Here is a 21,935-nt window from a genome sequence, read left to right as displayed (position 1 = left end):
TAGGATGATTTTTATTTTTTCCTCAGTTTTATTGAGATATAATGAGCATATAACACTGTAAGTTTAAGGGGTTCAATGTGGTGATTTGATACAGGTAAATTTTATGAAACAATGACCACCACAGTAAGGTTAGCTGGTATCTCCATCACTTCACATAACTAATGTATTTTGGGGGGAATGAGGCCATTTAAGGTCTCTTCTCTCAGCAGCTTTCAAGTATTCAACACAGGATTGTCAACTACAGTCATGACTCTACAGTCATCACATCAGCTACAGTCATCACGCTACAGCCATCACATCAGCTACAGCCATCACGCTACAGCCATCACATCAGCTACAGCCATCACATCAGCTACAGCCATCACATCAGCTACAGTCATCACATCAACTACAGCCATCACATCAACTACAGCCATCACATCAGCTACAGCCATCACATCAACTACAGCCATCACAGCTACAGCCATCACATCAACTACAGTCATCAGATCAACTACAGCCATCACATCAGCTACAGCCATCACATCAACTACAGTCATCAGATCCCAGAACTTCTTCCTCTTATAAAATCGCAAGTTTTAACCCTTGGTCTGACATCTCCCCATCTTGCCCACCCCTCAACCCCGGCACCACTATTAAACTCTGTTTAAGGATCAGGTTTTAAAATTAAAACAGGGACTTCGATGGTAGTCAAGTGGCTAAGACTCCACATTCCCAACGCAGAGGGCCGGGTTCAGTCCCTGGTCTAATAACTAGATCCCACATGTCTTAACTAAGAGTTCACACGCCAGGACTTCCCTGGTGGCTCAGTGGTAAAGAATCCACCTGTCAATGCAGAAGACACAGGTTCGATCCCTGATCTGGGAAGATCCCACATGTTACAGAGCAACTAAGCCCGTGCACCACAACTATTGAGCCCGTGCTCTGCAACTACTGAGCCCACATGCTGCAACTACTGAAGCCTGTATGCTCCAGAGGCCATGCTCCACAATAAGAGAAGCCGCTGCAGCTAGAAAGTAACTCCCATTCGCCGCAACTAGAGAAAACCCTGAGCAGCACCAAAGACCCAGCACAGCCAAAAAAATAAATAGATAAAATTTTTAATAAAAAAGATCCCGCATGCTGCAACTAAGACCCAGTACAGCCAAATAAGTAACTTAAATTTTTAAATTTAAAAATAAATTACATTAAAACAAACCATTACACTCAAGAGAGCTTTCCCTTAGCATTCTGTGAGTGTCAGAAGAAAAAAGTTCAGCTAGATACTGAACTTTAAAAAAAAGAAAAAAAAAAAAAAATGTGCTCATCAGTTGATATTTTCAAGCCCTCCAAAAGGACGTCTCTGCAGAGCACTAAGAATTGCTTTCCCATCTTCTCAGTTCAAACCCAGGGTGCCTCCTTAGCCAGCTTCCACAGTTAAATGTTAACCCAATGCAGGAGAAACATCATGAGGGGAGATTCAGCATTAATTAAGGCAAGACAGTCACTACCCCAGGGAGGTGAAGCTTATTAAAGACTTGAAGCCATGCAGGAGGCCATAAATGACTTAGAGGCATGACCAAGGAATAATCCAATAATCCATTTATGACTTTAAATAAATCTGGCTCCACACTAAAGCCCTTCTGAGTTTACAAACCTATAATATTCACAGCGACTGGCCCCAAATCAACAGGGAGCCATCGCGTCTAGCCTAACCTTTGCCTCGTGTTCATAACACAGAAAATTAACCAGAGGCAAGAAGTCAATACTATATTATCTCTCACACCACAGTTATTTATTCTATTTGTTGCTCTTCATTTCAAGACAGTGCCAAGTGAAAAGTTGGCCAGTCCAACCCTGGAAAACAACCTCTTGACTCTTCCTATAGAATCATGAAAGTTTAAAAAGGCAAAAACTAATATAGGTTCACTGCTGTTAGGAGAAAAAAAAACCTAGTTGGCAGAATTATACTTGTATCTCCCACATCCGTAAAAACATGGGCTTCATTCCATTCAAAGACCACAGGGTGAGTTTCGGTGAAATATGCAAGTTGGAAAGTCTGGACTCAATCCACTGATTCTGAAAATGTCACACAGATAAATATCTTTTACTTTTATTGTTATCAACTTATTTTAATGCCTATTTGAAGAAATGATTCCATATTAAACCCTGAGATTCTAAAAGTCTGTTTGCTAAATTCAAGAAATGAGTCCATTTCAAGAAAAAACTGAATTCCTTGCCTACTGCTGATTTTTATGATTTTTATTCACTTTCTGCTCTGCCACCATCACAGCCATGAACCTGGTGGAAGGCCAACTCCATGCTTAGGCTTAGCAGTGGGTTCTGATCTGCCTAAGAGAATCTGATTCCCTTCTCTGTGACTGTCTAGGAAGTGGCGCTGAGTTTTAAATATGATGAAGCAAAACAAGAAGAGAGGGGACTTCTGTGATGGTTCTCTCCCATTTTTGAAAGAAAATTCTGAAAAGCCAGTTTCTCCCCACGGCTAAAAAATAATAATAAATTATGCACCCTGAAATGCTATAGGCAACCATCCTGGGACCATGAGGACCAACCAATTTGAGGATGAAGCCAGTCCTGACAATGATGTGGGAGAGACCAGAAGATGCTGACCATGAAGGGCAACAAGAAGCCACAGAACAGTGACTTCCCTGGTGGTCCAGCTGTTAAGACTCTGCACTTCCAATGTAGAGGGTGTGGGTTCAATCCCTGGTTGGGGAACTAAGATTCCACATGTCACGGGGCATGGTCAAAAAATAAAACAGAAGAAAATGTGTTTTCAGAAAGAAGCCACAGACTCAATTAGCATGGGCACTTCTCTACTACTGGACTTTGCACCAGATCATATTACAGCCACTTTTACTTGCAGCTCAAAGCACATTCATGATGACACCTGAATTCAAAACTCTGGTCTAAATACTGGATCTGCCCCAATGGGCTCTCTTGGGTTCAGGTTTCAGAACATAAGCTTTGCAGATCAAATCATCAAATATTCTCTAAAATATGATGCTCCTGAGATAAATAGAGCAAACAAGGGAGAGAGAGAGGCTTGAACACAAGGAAGAAAGGGAGACAATGAGAGGCACAGAGGAAAGCAATGTTTATGCATTCTTCTAAGAGGTATCTCACTCATTATGCACCAGAATCTTACTCGACAGCATCCTAGAGATGTGGACATTAACAAGGCAAGGTCCTTGTCTTCAAGAAATCATAGAATGGAGGGGACAGACAGAAAAATGGACAACTAAGTATGATCTGAAAAGTGCAATATCTGCATAGATAAAGAAAGACAGGTCAGCGAACTTGAGTTCACTGTTACCAAGGCGGTGCTTAAAACTAAAAAATTCCTTAAGGGAACTGATAAGCACAGGAGGAAGTCTGTGCTTCCTCCATAAGATTAGAGGAAAATACCTGCCAGTCAAATAAAAGCTTGGAGCACACCTACTGGAGACTGGAAAGGGGCAGGCTGTTGCAGAGAAAGCCTTGGATATCAGAAGTTCAATGCAGCCACTGTTTATTTTCTCTGTGACACTTATGTATCTCAGGGACCTCATCTCTCACATGGGAAGGACGATGGTTAAATTCCTCTCAAGTCAGTTTGAGGCTGAGATGAACTAACAGAGGTGAAAGGTCTTTGGGAAAAGCTCCATGAGAGATTTATTTGGGGTTCATAGCAAATGTTGGGGCTTCCCAGGTGGCTGAGTGGTAAAGAATCCAGCTGCCAATGCAGGAGACAAAGGAGACTCAGGTTCAATCCCTGGGTCAGGAAGACCTTCTGGAGGAGGAAATGGCAATCCACTCCAGTATTCTTATCTAGAAAATCCCATGGACAGAGGAGCCTGGTGGGCTACAGTCTATAGGGTGGAGACATGACTGAGTGACTGAGCGTGTACAGCAAATGCTGGTTCTGCAGATACAAGCCAGAAGTGAAGGAACTGTGGTATTAATATCAAATATTATAAATGTGACTACAGGAGCAACTGGCAAACATCCAATGTCTTTCCATGCTCAGGACGCTACTAGCCATCTCCCCCAGCTGCTTGCATTTCATACTCTTTCCAAAACAGGAAGAAAACTAGCTGAAGACTCTGTCCTTAGCAATGTCCCCCAGGAGTCCTGGGGGGTGGTTTCACGGTTGTTGACTATTGTTAGGTGCTTTTGGTAGATCTGAGTGAGAAGAGCATTCCAGGGACCAGTGTTGGTCAAGAGCATCATGGGACATGAGTCATGTGGCCATTCCCCTGAATCCTGCTGTTCTGCCAGGATATCTTGGGCAGTGTGAGTTGCCCAAAGATATCCTGGTAGAATACAGGGGGTTGTTGAGTAATAAAGAGTTGGAATTTCTGATCCATTCCTTCTACATTCTTCATGACACTTCCCACTCCCCATTCTTGGAGGTTGTTGATTTAATAAATACTCACAATCTAAAAGTTACGAGTTATGCTTTATTGGGTGGGAATTTTTAGGACTTCAAGCCCAGGAGGCAGCATCTCAAGTGACCCTAAAAGAAGTGTTCTGAGAAGGCAGAGTGAGAAGCCAGGTTATATGGAAGTTTTACAGCAAAGGGCAGGTAATCTGAACATCAAAAGATTATTATTAATTAAAGAAAGTCAGATATTCCCTGTTAAGGAATTTAGCAATCAATTTTCTATGTATGAGAAGATGCAAGAGTCTGGGCTCACTCCTTTCACATGCACCTCAGCGATCTGGGGCCAGTATCCTGTGTTTTCACGTCCTGAACTTCCTTGGGGTTCACTGTAAGGAGTGGCTGCAGCCTGATGGCTGCCAGGCAGCAGGTATTCTTCTCCTCCGTGAGTGCCCTCAGGGCTCACGAACTCGCACTGGAGGGCTGCAGTCCCTGATAACTGTGACATCCTTGTTCACCGATCTGCCAGAGCTAAGTCATGCTAAACCACTTCAGTCATGTCTGATTCTTTGTCACCCGATGGACTAGAGCCCACCAGGCTCCTCTGTCCATGAGATTTCCCAGGCAAGACTACTGGAGTGGGTTGCCATGCCCTCCTCCAGGGGATCTTCCTGACCCAGGAATCGAACCTGCGTCTCTTGCAGGAAATACTCCATTTCTCAAGGTGAATGCCTGAAATTGCTGCTACTTAGCAAAACCCGAGATAGGTTGCCTCCTCTATTTCAACCTAATTCCCCAGGAGATCTGATCATCTGATTCCCTCTGGAAAGATTCTGTGCCAAATGAAAACTGAGTGAGGTAATTAATTATGAAAATTCACAATGCATAATTATAATAATTACTTTCATCACATAAACATTATACCAGCATGAATAATTTAATAAGAATTGTGCTTTTTGAGAGAGCAGCAATTAAAATAAAACCCACGGAGGTGACGGGGAGGATGCAAAAGATAGATGCTCGCGTTTGTTCTGAGGGAGGTTGAATTATCACCAGAAAGTTCATTCCTCATGGTCAGGAATTATCCCTGACCTTAGCAGGTGAGAAAACAAAGACAATGAGAGGCCTGAAAGGTTATGAACGAGTCCCACTTCTGAAAAGATGTTATCCCCAAACAAAAACAAGTTCAAGTTTCTATCTTCTTTCAGCAGCATACAAAAACCCTTAAAGATGAAAAAGCAATCAGTTCTGGTTTTTTTTTCTTAAAGGTAAATCCAGGATAAAGATGAGGTAACAGATAGATTTTTATTTTATTTATTTATTTATCTGCACTGTGTGACATGTGAGATCTTACTTCCATGACCAGGGATTAAACCTGTGCCCCCTGAGTTCAGAGTCTTTTTTTTTATGGACATTCTATTCTTGTTTTACTTATTTGGCTGAGCTGGGTCTGAGTTGCAGCCCTTGAGATCTTCGTTGCCTCTCGTGGACTCCACATCACACAGGCTCAGTAAGTAGTTGCAGTATTCAGGCTTAGTTGCCCTGCAGCATGTAGAATCTTAGTTCTCTGACCAGGGATTGAAACTGTACCCTCTGCACTGGGAGCTCAGAGTCTTAACCACTGTATCACCAGGGAAGTCTTGGTCCTGCTTTTATTAGGAAAAAAAAAAGAGAGCGCGAGACAGGGTGCCCTCAAGTGCCCCCCAGTGTTTCAAACTTCCATATGGAGCCAGCTCTACAATAAATACAATTTTTCTGCCCCCCAGGGTGGGCAGATTTTTTTTTTCCAATTAATGGAAAAGCTCTGAGTAAAAGGAGTGATAGTTTGCATTCAAGGCAAGACAGAAAATCTACATACACTGTGACTTTTCTTACTTATCACTAACAGCTTTTGTTTTGAAAATCTTGTTAAGTTGGTGAATAAACTTCTGCAGGAAACAGTAACCTAGATTGCAGGATTAAGTTAATTGGACTAGTTGGAAAGCAGGGTATACACTGGGGATAGATGCACGCTAATGCCAGAGAGGTGTTGGAGACCTCCATGAAAAAGGAGATTCGTGATGCTGATGGAGAAAAATTCAGGAGAAACTATGTGCTAGATTTACACAACTCCTTACTGTTTACATACAAGGACCTGACCTGAAGTCTTGATCCTTGGCTTTGAAACTTTTTTCTTAAGATCTTTTATAAGAAGTATATTTTACAATGGAAGCCAAAACACACACACATGTGCACACACACACACACACACCCCACACCCAGAATATGCAGACCTACCATGTGTAATGTACTTTGATAGCATCTATTCTCTTCCGTGTATTATATTAAAGTGGATTTCACTGCCTTTCTAGGCATTCGGTTAATGTGCGTGCGTCCTCAGTAATGTCCAATTCTTTGGGATACCATGGACTGTAGCTCACCAGGCTCCTCTGTCCATGGGATTCTCCAGGCAAGAATATTGGAGTGGGTTGCCACTTCCTCCTTCAGGGGATGTTCCTGACCCAGTGGTTGAATCCAAGTCTCCGGTATCTCCAGCACTGGCAGGTGAACTATTTAGCACTGAGCCATAGGGAAACCCTAATTAACAGGTTTGTATAAAAAGTCTGCTGTGAATGAAGAATGTAGCCTGCCCCACGAGTAAACAAAGGATGTTGACAGAGCATCCTGGGGGGATTCAGGACTGAGAAAAGCAGCATGCTGACCCTGGATAACTGAGATGCATATCAAAGGAAGGATTTCAATGAGCCCAGACTCTTGCATCTTCCCATACAAAGAGCACTAAATTCATTAACTTGAGATGTCTGTTTTTCTTTAACTAACAGTAATCTTTCCACTTTCTAACTACTTGGCTTTTGCTGGGAAAACTACACATCCCCGGCTCCTCTCTTACCTCCTTGGAGCAGTCCTTCAGAGCTCTCTGAGTTTGTATGCTGGGCTTGAGTCTTCACAAGTCCACCCAATAAAACACAATTCTTAAGTTTTAGGTTGTGTATATCTTTTTCAGTCGACACTCCTATGTGCCCAGCCCTCCTCCAGGCACCGAGGATTCAGAGTAGATGAAAGCGACAAAACCCGTGGCTCTTGGGCAGCTTACATTCTAGCAGAGCCAGCAGAAAAACAAAAGAACACCACTTCGCACATCCGCTCCATGTGGGCACTGGCAGGATAACCTACCTCCTTTTCACTGACAGAAACCCAGGGAGTGAGGAAAGGCTGGAACCTGAAGAAGACAGGCCATGTCCAAGGGCCACATCTAAGTATATTTCCTAACACCCTTTTTGGTTAGGCATCTTTTGGTTGCAAGAAGCAGAAAGCGAACTTGAACCTGAGTGAGAAAAAAAAATAAAGGTGATTTTGTCGGGATCCAGCTGGAAAAACAGAAACTGTTGGGAGTTATTCTGACACTAGGGTTGGACCACAAAGACTTCATGACACAGGGATGCAAAAGCTAAGAAGCCAAAGATGGACGGTGAGACAGCCAGATATCAGCCACCCTAGGAGCCATCGCCAGCACCAGGGATGGAGGGACAGTGCAGGGAGTGGTGTCCCTGAGACCAGGGCCAGGCCCAATGCACCAAACAGGACACAGAGGGTGGGGCGACCTCGTGGCCACCAGAGTCACTGAGAAGACCCAGCCCTGAACCACAGTCAGGGAGAGAAGCAAAGCAAGAGAAGGAAAGGAATTCTTCGACTTCTCCCCTTCAATCTCTCTAGAGCCTCTTTCATTGCCTCCTAATGGACGGAGGTGTTTAGGGAACCTGGGAGGTCCAGTTCCCAGGGATGCAGAAGTGAGCTGGGAGAAACAGGGATGGGCCTGAGGGCAGACCAGCACAGGGGCTTGGTGGAAGCATCCCCGGGGTCATCATCCAGGTGCAGGAATCAAACCTTGAAGAAAACAGGAAGTAACCCAGGGACTCAAACCCCATCAAGACGCTTCATTGTCTCTCCTCTGTTCAGTTTCAGTTCCTCCTACAAGGATGAGCTCCATTCACTCGACTGAGATGGCTGCTCCTAGCCTCATCTTCAGCATTGGAGGGAAGGAACATCAGGCAATGAAAGGAGAGGTCTTGGGGACTCCCCTGGTGGTCCAGTGGCTCAGATTCCGTGCTCCCAATGCAAGGGGCTCGGGTTGGATCCCTGGTCAAGGAAGTAGATTCCACAGGCCTCAACAAAGATCAAAGATTCTTCATGTTGCAACTAAGACCTGGTGCAGCCCAAGAGATACATTTTAAAAAATAATTCATCAATGGAATAGGAGTCTTAAGGAAAGGTATATCCCTCTGAGAGAAGGAGAGGAGAAAAACCTCTGGGTTTTTAGACTTATTTGAAAAGAGCATATATGTTTACAGTTGAGAAATTCAGTCTTCGATACTGCATTTATGGATGAGAACCATGTTTGGAACAATTCAACACCCAACTGAGGAGCCTCCAAACGGATCACAGTTTAATGGGAGAACCTCCTGGTATAATAACTCATCACCTATGATTCCGTGTTCTGCAATCAAGCATTCCACTGTGTGTCTATGGTGACAAAGAAGACTTCCCTTTTTTTTTGCTTTCAAACTCACTCTTTTGGAATATTAGGAAATCATTCTTCCACCTGGTCCTGAAGCCCTGGTTCCAAGTTATACGACAGTGGATGCAACCAGAAAATTCAGATCACAGGGGGAAAAAGCAACAGTTATCAAAGCTGCCTATTGCCAGCTGCTGCTGCTGCCCTGTAGGCCAGCATCTGCCAAGGTTTGGAGTCTGAGATAAATTGGGGTAAAGGCAGGACTTTTAAACATATTAGCAGTTATGTATTTTACTCTTTGGGGGAAAAACACAATTAGCATGTAAAACAGTGACTTTTGTGGAAAGTACCGCTTAGGGCAAAGCTCAGATTAAAAGATTTGATATAGAGAAAGACCGTCATTAAGTAAATGGAAGCATGGATGATGCTAATGATGACAAGAATTGTTGAGAATCACAGAATATAAACTGCAAGTGAGAAAATACTGATTTAAAAGTCAGGAGCAATTTTCTGTCTTTGAAGATGGAGACTTAAATACACATCTTGGGCATACCTCCTTTCTTTCCAAAAAATCCTCCAAAATGAGTTTGTGTTTGTGTGTGTGTGATGTTGTGTGTGTGTATGTGTGTGTATGTTTGTTGTGTGCTTTCAGCTGCACCCCTCCACACCGAGGACCTTAAGTTCTTGGAGAAAACTGTGAAGTCACCTTTAACCCAATGAAGATGTCTAATGTTTTATGTAGTTAGGCAAATGGATGTATTAACAGGACAATGACCCATAGAGACGGGAACTTTATTTTTTTCCCTAAATATGGGTTTAGATTCCCTGGTGCCTGAAAACTAACAGGTACATCCTGAGGGTGTGAGCGCCCAAAGTGTGTAAGCACTTTCTCTGGGAGCAGCGGGAACACCAGGCAAGGCAGCTTGTGCCTGGGGCAGCAAAGGCAGTGGGGAGAAGCAGGGAACTGAACTTTTTTCCCCTTCAACTGTCACTGAACAGAAGTCTGTGACGAGGGGCTTATACAACAGGTGACACCTGGGTACACTGGTGTGTGTCAGGCTTCTCAGACTGGAGTGGAGTTGGACCCGGTAACGTATCAGAACAACTACTCCCAGCAGTAACACAGGGTCTCCCGTGGTCCCCTCAGCTTTCCGAACATCCTCATAAATTCACAACCTGGGGGCTTCCCTGGTGGTTCAGTGGTAAAGAGTCCGCCTGCCAATGCAGGAGATGTGAGTTCAATCCCTGGTCCGGGAGGATCCCACATGCCTTGGGGCAACTAAGCCAATGCACCACAGTTACTGAGCCTGTGTTCTAGAGCGTGGGGGCCACAACTGCTGAAGCCCAGGCACCCTAGAGCCTGTGCTCCACAAGAGAAGCCACCACAGTGAGAAGCTTGCACCACAACTAGAGAGTAGCCCTCACTCACCTCAAGCAAAGCCCACGCAGCACTGAAGACCGAGCACAGTCAAAAATCAATTAATTAATTAAGACTACATTTTAAAAGTGAAAGTCACTCAGTTGTGTCCGACTCGTTGTGACTTCATGGACCATACAGTCCATGGAATTCTCCAGGCCAGAATACTGGAGTGGGTAGCCGTTCTCTTCTCCAGGGGATCTTCCCAACCCAGGGATCGAACCCAGGTCTCTCGCATTGCTGCCAGATTCTTTACCAGCTGAGCCACCAGGGAAGCCCAAGAATACTGGAGTGGGGAGCCTATCCCTTCTCCAGCGAATCTCCTCGATCCAAGAATCGAACCAGGATCTCCTGCAATGCAGGTGGATTCTTTACTAGCTGAGCTATCAAAACTAGCTTAAAAAAAAAAACAAAAACAACTCACAACCCAAACTCTGTTGTGCCAGGAAAACGGAGTGTAGGATCCCTTCCCCACAGCTGGAGGGACCCAAGCCACAGAGACAGCTGTGCCCCCGAATGTCTGTATCTAAGAGACTCCCAGCAACAGAATTCTGTAAGGAGGCAGGAGCAGAAGAAACAAAGCAGCCTTGAGGTTAGACCATCCCAGAAATAGCTGGACTGGAGGAGCGGGGAGAAGGGATTTCCTATGAGTAGCCTTCTGGGGTCCTCCGCCATGTCATTGTTATCGTTCAATCGCTAAGTTGTATCCAACTCTTTTGCAATCCCATGGACTGGAGCCTGTCAGGCTCCTCTCTCCATGGGATTTCCCAGTCAGGAATACTGGAGTGGGTTGCCATTTCCTTCTTCAGGGGGATCTTCCTGACCCAGAGATCAAACTCGTGTCTCCTGCATTGGCAGGCAGACTGTTTACCACTCAGCCACCTTGGAAGCCCTCTGCCATGTTAACCAGGACATTAAAGGAAAGGATGGATCCTGCAGGAATCGCTGGTGACGTCTGAGTAATACTAAGATGACACTGAATACATAATCATCCAGACTCAGAACCCAGTGTCCAGAGGGCCAGATCTATTCAAACGGAATACAGCTATGACTTCAAAATCAATATGGATCAAATGGAGAGACATTCCACCCAAAAAACTGGCCTGTATTTTTCAGGATTATGAAAGACAAACAAAGGCTGAGGAACTGTTTGTGATTTAAAAACACAAAAAGAAGTTGACAGTGCAGGTAGAATCCTGAATTGCATTCTGAACCATGAAAAACTTAGCTCTCTTTTTGCTATAAATGATGTGATGGGACGATAGGCAACATCTGAATAAAGTATGTAGAGGTAATAGTACTGTAAAGAAAGTTCTACTCTTGATTTTGATCACTGTGAAGCAGTAAATGAAAGCCCTTGCTTCAAGGAAATATACATGAAAAGGAGTCATGTGCAAGCAATGATGAATATAATTAGTTTAGAAAAAATATATACACATATATACATTTAAAATATATAGAGAGAGGGGGGCTTCCTGGCAGCCGAGTGGTTAAAACTCTGTGGTTCCACTGCAGGGGATGCAGGTTTGATCCCTTGTCAGGGAACTAAGATCCTTCATGCCACACAGTGTGGCCAAAAAAAATAAAAATAAATAAACAAAATAAAGTATTTGGAGAGAGACATAAACAGAAAAAGACTGCTAAAGCAAATGTGGCAAAATGTTAATTTAGGGAAATTTAGGTGAAAGGTATATGGGATTCTTTGTAAGATTTTGCAAGTTTTCTTAAAGTCTAAAATTATTTCCAAGTAAAAAAATTTAAAAATAATATTATGGTGCAGGAAGTCCTTTATACACAGTGGGCATTGTTTAAATGCATGTTTCCCAATGAGGGCTGTTTTCCCCCAGGAGGCATTTGGCAATGTCTGGAAACACTGTTAGTTGTCACTACACGGGTAGTTGGGTGACACTGGCATCTAGTCCTACACAGGATATCTCCCCAACAAAGAATGATCTGGTCCAAAAATGTCAGTAGTGTTGAGAAACCCTGATTGAAATATTTAAAGAAAAAGAAGCAAAAGTCTTCACAGACATCAGTTCAGCCATGGGAGTATTAGGAAATCATCCTCATTTGATAAAGGCAACAATCCCCTTCAAGCTTCCTCTCTCTCTCTCATCCAACATCTTTACTCATTACTCCCATCTCTGCCAAGTACACCTGGATCCTATTTCAAGGGACATCAATTTGCTCTGCCTAACACCCCTTCTCTCCCTTCTTCTGGTACCAACACATTGCTTCTTCTGGGAAGGGTTCTTCTCCTAATTTCAACCATGTGGACTGGAACCTCAATATTTCAATGTAACTGATGTAGCCACACAAGACTGGATCCCAACAGGGCCAGTTCTAGTACCTCACCCTTCCTGCCAAAGTTCAGTGGTCAAAGGCAGGAATGGACAATTGACTAACCTGAGGCCATAGCCTAGACTGTTTAAATGAAAAAGCATCTAACATACTTTGAAATGTTGCCAAAACTGGAAACCCGGGTCACTTCACAGTTTTCTAAAATCCTAATTTCTTGGTTTACTTGAATCATTAAGACTTTGGTGCTCACAGGTATAAGGATTGTACTCATCTCCTGGGGTCACTGTGAAGAGTAAATAAGTTTATACATGCATACATACATATATAAATAAGTATATTTGTCACACAAAAGGTCCTTCAAGAACACTACTCACTCATTAGGGAAAAAGAGCAGTGTTTAGATGCATAAAAATACCTTCTCTTAGGTACTACAAAAGCAAAGATATTTTAATTGAGTTTGTTTAGGATCCCCTACACCTGGTGTCTTGGTAATCACTGATGCTTACCAGAGACAATAAAGGGGCATCACAAACTCCTTCTTTATCCTGTGGAGGAGTGTCTGAAACAAGGCAGCTGTCCAGCGTGATGTGGTCCATATTCATCTCTGGTCAGAGATGGACACCCTGACACAGAGAACTTGCGGCACACTCCTTTGGCTTAAAATGAAGAGACGTTTTCCAAGAAGATGATACAGTTGAATCCAAATAAGAATACACATCGATTCTTCTGCTTTCAGAATAACTCAGACCAACACCATCAGGAGGGTCCTGATGCAGGATACAGGGGGGGATGTAGGCGCCCAGAGCTAGGTGTCAGAGGCTGAGTGGCTAGAAGAGCAGCCACCTGGGGTGGGGAGCGTGGGTATCATAGCCTTAGTGGGGCCAGGGGGCAGTCAACACCAGCTGTTGAATCTGAGAGGACTGAGGTGAAGACAGCAGGGGGATGAACCTGTATACAGAGATGAAAGAGGAGGTACAAATAAAAAAATGGACAAGCCTAGATGAGCCTTGCATTGTTGTGCATTGAGATATCTGTGTGAACTCATGGTTTTTGAGACAGACAAAGATGTTACTGTGTGTACCACTATTTTCTGATTAGAGAACCCAAGTAGCAATGAGCACATCTAGAACCTAAACTTTGGTTTCTAAGCACCAATCTCTCACTAAAAGGAACTGAGCTGATTTTAGGACTGGGACAGTGAAACTAAAAGATAAGCCTGGGAGTTCCTGTATTTAGAAAGGAAGAAAATGCTTAAAGAACATTGAGGACACAGGACACAAAAGGACATAGAAGTCATTATGATTCCCCCTGCCAAACTGAAGATATTCTAAGCATCAAAATAACCAGTAATAGTAATGAGATACAAGCCACAGAATACAAGTTAAATCCATGAATCCATTCTGTTAATAAATTCATCAATGGGATACTGAAATTCTAATAAGAAACATTTACATTGTCCCTGAACCTCTTTTCATAGAATATTTATTAATTTTAAAGCAACTAAGGGTAGCTTCACTGTAGAGAAGCTTGGCAAGCAGCACCTTCACCAAGCAATCAAGTGAGCATCATTAATATTGTTGACAGATTGAAATCATATCCTACCTGATCAAATGCAAAATGAGGGGAGCAGAGCATCCCTTCTGGGACATTCCTGCCAAAGGCACGTAATCAGAATCTAAGCATGAAGAGACATCAGACAAACCTAAATTCAGAGACAAGCCACAAATAAGCAGCCTGTAATCTTCAAAACTCTTAAGGTCAAGAAATTCAGGAAAAGACTGAAGGAAGACAAAGTCCCATGACACGAAGGATATTACCGAGACAATAAAGGATGCTAAGTTAGGGTGTGAGGACAGTACAGTAGTCAGACAGCAATGTTTATTCCCGATCTCCAAGGTATATTTTGGTTCTAGAAGAGAAAGTCTTCGTTTGTAAGAAAACACTCAGCAAATATTCAAAGGTGGTAGGTGTATATTTGGTCAGACACTCTGAGATAGCTCAGGGGACCAAAGCTCTAGGCACTTGTTCTTACAATTTGTCTATAGGTTTAAGTTTGCTTACACATAGTAACAACAGGCATCCAACTCTTTTCCACTATATGTGTGAGTTTTATTTGCATATGTGTCCATCAGGAGGAAACAGAATCTAATACAGATAGTTCAAGTGCCATTAAAAAGAGACTACTTAAGGAGGAAATAAGAAAGTAATTTTGGCTCCTAAGATAAGACATGGGGGAATGTAAGTATAATCTAAAGTGACAAGGGGACACTATAGAAAACAGTATGGAGGTTCCTATAGAAAACTAAAAATAGAGTTGCCATGTGATCCAGCAATCCCACTCCTGGTCATAAACGCAGACAAAACTCTAATTTAAAAAGACCCGTGCACCCCTGTGTTCACAGCAGCACTCTTCACAATAGGCAAGACATGAAAAACACCTAAACGCCCATCAACAAATGAATGGATAAAGATGTGATACACATATACAATGAAATATTACACAGCCATAGAAAAGAATGAAATAATGCCATTTAAAGCAACATGGACAGACCTAGAGATGATCGTATTAAGGGAAGCAAGTCAGCAAGAGAAAGACAAATACCATATGATTATCACTTACACGTGGAATTCAAAATATGACACAAATGAACTTATCTACAAAACAGAAACAGACTCACAGCCATAGGGAACAGGCTTGTGGTCTCCAAGGGGGAAGAAGGATGGGAAGGGATGGATTGGAAGGTTGGGATTAGCACTATTACACATACAATATATAAACAACAAGATCCTATTGTAGAGCACAGGGAACTATATTCAATACCCTATGATAAAGTATAATAAAAAAGAATGCGAAAAATAATGTGTACACACACACATATATATCACTGAATCACTCTGCTGTATATCAGAAATTAACACAACATTGTAAATGAACTACACTTCAATAAAATTAATTATAAATCAAAATAAAGAGGCAGGAGGAGAAGGAAGTGTTCCTGACCCCAGTGAGAGCAGGAGCCTTGGAGAGAGGACTCCAGAGAGGAGTCAGGGTCATGGGGGACAGAGGCACAGGGAGCAGATAGGGAAGAAATATTCCAGCCTCTCTTCCTACTCTCTGATCTCCTACAAGCACCCCCACTGGGCAACTCCAGATGGCAAGCAGCAGGCACAGGAAGTGTTCCCTGCAGAGGTCAGCCTCCCAGGGCAGAGTAGGATGGGGAGTGTGGCTGGAATGTAGGCAAATGGAAAAGAAAAGTCAGATACACAATAGCCCAGGGACTTCCCTGGACATCCAATGGCTAAGACTCCACGCTGCCAATGCCAGCGAGCAAGGATTTGATCCCTGGTCAGGGAATTATATCCCATAAACTTTGCCAGCCAAAAGATTTTTTAAAATATATACAATAACCCATTGGAACTTTTTACAATAACTCCATGAGATGTGTTTTCCTGGCCCCACTGCATAGATCCAGAAACTGAGTGTCCATGGGATTAAGTAATGCCCATTTCTACACTAGAGTTTCCCTAGTGGTTCAGACGGTAAAGAATCTGCCTGCAGTACGGGAGACCTGAGTCGATCCCTGGGTTGGGAAGATTCCCTGGAGGAGGGTATGACAACCCACTCCAGTATTCCTGTCTGGAGAATCCCCATGGACAGAGGAGCCTGGGGGGCTATAGTCCATGGGGTCACAAAGTGTTGGACATGACTGACTGACTAAACACAGACACACATTATCTACACAACAGAGTAGAAATTTGACACAGGTTGGTGTGAACCTCAAACCTTGCCCTCAATTAGGAGTTCGCAGGTGAGCCTGAGGTCCTAACATGCTGAACTAAGCTCCGTCTGGGTCCAGCCTTTGTCTCTCCAAGCAGTACTCAGGCCCATCTCTTGCATCTTTTTGCCTCTGATATGGAAGAGACCGCGGCGTTGACAGACGAATGATAAATGATGCTTGTTTATCCCTGGTTCAGGCGAGTATGACACAAACTCAGTTAGGAAAACACATCTTCGGTGCTGCCTCATGTTCATATACACGAAACTCAGATAGATTTCTGAGCATGAAAGACAGACAGCTTGTTTGCATGACTTTTCTCTGTCTTCCCTACCCATGTAGCTTACACTCTGGAATTTAGAGACGTAGGAATATTTATTGGGTTTTTGAATGGCTCCAATCACACACCCTTTTTCTGGTAACTGCACCCCAATTTTCCTCTGCACCCCACTGTCAGTCCTCACAAACTCCTCCCACAGCTCCCAGACAGGATCATTAGAGCACACTGTCTTTTACAGACCAAGTTGACTGGTTCAGAAATGCTCATGAACCAAACAGGGCCAAGGAGATGCAGTATGACCTTTCCTGGGTTCATCAGGTGTTGGGTAAAGGATAGTCGACCTTGACTCTGCAAGGGTGGGAGCTTAGGACAGCCAAGACCCACCACATGGAACCTAAAAACGATGTTAACACCATAATAGGCAAAGCTAAGAACCAAAGAAAAAAAAAGATTCTGATGTCATAACTGAGCACCTGGATCAAGCCATAACTGATAATAATTTTGGTATAATTCCATCTCCCCCACGAGATATCTTGTACCTGTCTGCAGCCACTTTCCACTCTCCCAGTAATTTACTCAGTTGTTAAGAGAAGGTCCTAATCAAGGATGCTTCCCACTGTCTACAGTGAAATTCTGGTCTCTGTTTTAAGTTGATTTGTTTCACATGGACATTTCTGAGAACCCAGTATCTGCAAAGCAGGGGGCCCTCCTTTCTCTCCCCTGGAAGGAAGAGGCAGAGAATACAGAGAAGGATGGGCATTTAGAAATAAACTCAGTGACTTGAAAACATTGCACCTGGCCAGCTCTTTTGAGCATCACACTATTACTATTATGAACATCCTCACCTCCAAGCCAAGGGATAACTTTTTAGAGTGACTGATGGAGAGAAAGGACAGTGGCGGATTCGATTCTCAGTTGGCGACCCTTGATAAAATGGTGGCTATCTAGAGGTTTTCAACATATCAAAATGTACCTACCCATTTTTTCTGTGCAACCAGGACCGAAAGAGATGAGTTCAGGTAAGAGTCAGATAGTATGAGACGCCAAAGAGAGAATTAAGTCATGTATTCATTTGTTCATTCACCAAGTATTAAGGGCCTCATATGTGCCAGGCACTGAGGTTAATGAGCAAAACAGATACATACAGAAGTGAACAAAATAGAAAAGGAATTCTGTTTTCATGGGGCTTAAATTCTAGGGGAGAGGAACACTGCTAAACAAATAAGTGAGGGACTTCCCTAGTGGTCCAGTGGTTAAGAATCCGCCTTCCACTGCAGGGGACACGGGTTCAATTCCAGGTTTGGGAACTAAGATCCCACATGCCTTGGGGAAAACCAGAGAGCCTACACGATAAAACCAGTGAGGCTGCATGCTCTAGAGCTTGTGTTCCACAACAAGAGAAGCCAACACAATGAGAAGCCCACGCACAACCAGAAGCCTTTGCATCACAACAAGAAAAGTCCACACGCTGCAACTAGAGAAAGCCCATGCGTGCCACAACAAAGACCCCGTACAGCCAAAAGAAAAAAACAAAACCCAAGTAGGTGAAATCTACGGGTTATCAGGTGGTGATAAGTGAAACAAACAAAAAACACAATAGAAAAGGGGAATAGAAAGTCCCACAATGAAGAAGAGCAGATAGCATAGACAAAGGAAATGGTTCCAGTGGATATCTAGATGCTACCCAACAGCAGGCATGTGCAAAGGCCCTGCGGTGGGAGCCTAGTGGTGGTGAGAACCAGCAAGGCAGCCAATGGGACTGGAACAAAGTGCCTATGTGAGGGCATTGGGGTTGAGATGAGGTCAGAAGAATGCTGGGGGTCATGTAGTTCATGTAGCGCCTTGTAGATCATGGAATGCACTGTGGCTTTAGCTCTAAATATGATGGGAGTTTCTAGAAGGTTCTGAGAACAGGACAACATGATCTGATTGATGGTCAGGGAGAGTCTGAATGGAGGATGTCCCCAAGCAAGACACAGTTGTTGTACACTGAGGATGGAGGACATCGTAGGCTTCCCCCTGGGTTATCAAAGTAAGGACTGTCTCCACAGGAGTCACAGTAATTGGATAAGAAACTGAGTCCCAAACCCTTAGCAACATGTGTGTTTGAAGGAGGAGAATAAAATTCCCCAGATTGGAAATTCCATGGTGGCCCAGGGGATAGGACCCCACGTTTTCACTGCCAAGGGCCTAGATTCAATTCCTGGTTGGGGAACTGAGATCCTGCAAGTCATGCCACACAGCACCATCCCCCTCCTCCCCCCCAAAATTCCTCAGATCTGGGACTCTTGTTCGAAAGACACATGTGCTCTTATGTCCGTAGCACTCTCATGTTCTTATGTGCTCTTATGTTTGCCATAGCCAAGACATGGGAGCAACTGAAACGCCTAACCATGGAGAAATGGATAAAGAAGATGTGGGGGGGTGTGTGTAATGGAATATTACTCAGCCATAAAAAGGAATGAAACAATGCCATTTACAGCAATACAGATGGACTTGGAGATTACCATACTATGTGAAGTCAGACAGAGAAAGACAAATATCATATGATACCACTCATATGTGGAATCTAATTTTTAACAGTGATACAAACATTTATACAACAGAAACAGACTTACAGACATAGAAAACAAACTTATGGTTACTGAAGGGTAAATTATGGTAACTTATGGTTACTAGGGGCGTGGGGAAGGATAAATCAGGAGTTTGGGATGAAAACACATACACTCTTAAAAGATACCTGTAAGACTGAAAACCAACAAGAACCTACTGTGTAGCACAAGAAACTCTATTCAACATTCTGTGATGACGTTAATGAGAAAAAAAATCTAAAAATGAATGAATATATGTATAAGTGAATTATTGCTGTACACCTGAAATTAACACAAGACTGTAAATCAACAACACTACAATAAAAGAAAAAGGACTCCTGGATCACCGAGGAGTCAGAAGATGATGTTGACAGACTTCCTGCTTCTGTAAGCAGAAGAGTGGACCTCAGGACTCATAAGAAACCTCCCAGTCAAAGCCACTGCTGGCAGACACCTCCAGTCATCAGTGCTTGAGGGAGGTATCCAAGAGCTAGGCCATAGCTGGGGAGCTGACTGGCCCATAGCAGGGACAATCGGCACAACAGATGACAACGCTGAGTTTGAAAGCAGAAAAGTCTGCTTTGTTAGTCTGTTTCTGTTTTATAAACAAGTTCATTTATGTCATTTTTTTAGATGTGACAGCATATGGCATTTGTCTTTCCCTGTCTGACTTACTTCACTCAGTGTGATGATCTCTAGGTCCATCCATGTTGCTGCAAACTATTTCATTCTTTTCTGTGACTGAGTAATATTCCTTTGCATATATGCACCACATCTTCTTTACCCATTCCTCTGTCGATGGACATTTAGGCTGCTTCCAAGTGTTGGTTATTGTAAACAGTGCTGCTATGGAGGGATGTTTAATGGGGAAATAATGAATGAAAGGAAGAGAGGCAAAGCAGACAGAAAACAGAGAAGGCTCCCCAAAACAAAAGGTGTGTTTGGAGTTGTATGTCCTTGACTTAGAAGATGACACAGTGGAAATGATCAGGAATCAAATAATGCCATTTGCAGCAATGGCAAAAGAAGAAGCAAGCTGACCTTGCCATGGGCTGCCCCAAGGACTTTAACTATACCTGTGAGAAACAGGCATACAATTGGCCTTTGGCTTCCTTTAGTTCTTTGGTTGGTTGGATAGGGTCCTGCCCGCCTAGCATCCATTCCGTTTCATCTGACACAGCCTGATTTGTCTTTGGACACTTCAGCACTCTTTTCCCTAGTATTTTGGATGCAGTTGACCCGAGGCTCCTGCACTGGTGTGTCCCAGTCCTGACCCATCAGAAACTCCATCCCCTCCCATCACAGTGGCTGGGAAAGGGTTGGGCCAGGGACTCCAGTGAGCACCAAGAGATTCACACCATCACCTTTTTCTACAGTCATTTAGGAAGCCACTTAATTCTCATTGGGGTGTATTGTGTAGATAGAATGTAAACTTTGAGCTGCTGGTGACAATGATGACCACTCAGAAATGAAGCCAACAAAGAGAACAGAGGAGACAAGAGATGGAAAGAAACAGTTTCTAGTGACATTAATGGATCTCTGGATCCAGCCATGCCTGAAGCCTATCTGAGTTTTTTTTAAGTTACTTAACCTAATACATTTTTAAACAACCCCCATTTTATTTACATATTTTTATTTTTTGGCTTTGGTATCATTTGTATAAGCTGTTTTTTTCAGCATATGCAACTAAAGAGGTCAAGACAAATGAACTGAATCATTTGACACTGAGATCATTTCTACTGGGCAGGTGCGGAAACCTTGTCTCAGGGCCACACACACAAGCTCACTGTTTCCAGTGAAGACAAAACCATGTTTCCAGTGCCACCTCCTGTTTAAGGTGTGAGTTTTTAATTTTTTAATTTCAGCTGAAAATCATCACTAAGCTGGAATTCCATGATAAGAACAGAGGCAGCCTTCTGTTCCATGGGGATCCTGGGGGTGGGGTGCTTGTCTTAAAGTTCCTCGGTTTATTTTGAGAATAAGAGAATCCTTCATTGTCTCAAAGGACCACTCATGTACCCCCACGTGCCAAAGTGGGCAGTGTTATATCCCCATTTCTACAGCATCAGAGTCCACAGAGACAGTGAGGAAATGCGGTGGAAAGCCAACATTATAATTAAGGGGCCCGAGGGACCGATTGAGCAAGAAAGATGAAAAGAGTCAACTGCAGAGTTGGGGGAAGAAAATGAACTTCAGGGAGGCATGGAAGCTGCTCTGGATATTTCCAATGGCTCTGCGACCCCAGAGGGAGAAGGGCTGTTTAAGACAGTATCACTAAGCCAAATGGAATTAGGTATAAGCTGTATTTAAGCATGAAGTACATCAAGGGATGTTTCAGAATATAAACCACTGGCTCTCTGTTTAGGTTGATTATAAATGGACACCACGGTACACTCCAGGAGCTTTTCCTATTCCCCGATGTCGTCAAATCCACTGTTCTTCTAATGCTTTTTATTTTTCACATTAGTCCCAGTCATTTAAGAAACATTTATGTGTAATTTCTATTAGATTTTTGGGATGATTCTTCTTCTCCGTGGCTTTGATAACTATACATATAATAATGGCTATGATTATTTTTTTAAGATTTTTTTTTTTTTGATGCAGACCATTTTTAAAGTCTTTATTGAATTTGTTACAATATTGCTTCTGTTTTATGTTTTGGTTTTTTGGCCCTGTAGCACGTGGGAATCCCAT

At 43.2% G+C, this 21,935-nt stretch overlaps 1 protein-coding gene across 2 annotated transcripts in view; it reads right to left on the bottom strand.

The window, feature by feature from the left end:
- Positions 1–21,935, bottom strand: part of TMEM132C (transmembrane protein 132C) — a 432,037-nt gene that overhangs the window by 400,388 nt on the left and 9,714 nt on the right. Inside the window, exon 2 of one of the 2 annotated variants that reach the window (XM_081538274.1) lies at positions 7,538–7,688. The exons of the other annotated variant lie outside the window; for it this stretch is intronic. The gene's annotated coding sequence lies outside the window, so the exon portion shown is untranslated. The remainder of the gene's footprint in view (positions 1–7,537; positions 7,689–21,935) is intronic. 2 annotated transcript variants of the gene reach the window in all.

This window comes from Giraffa tippelskirchi, chromosome 11, assembly GCF_054371585.1.
Source record: "Giraffa tippelskirchi isolate mGirTip1 chromosome 11, T2T-mGirTip1v1.2.pri, whole genome shotgun sequence".
In the NCBI taxonomy this organism is placed as follows: Eukaryota; Metazoa; Chordata; class Mammalia; order Artiodactyla; family Giraffidae; genus Giraffa; species Giraffa tippelskirchi.
Note: the sequence above shows the minus strand (reverse complement) of the source record. Positions and strands in the feature narration are given on the sequence as shown.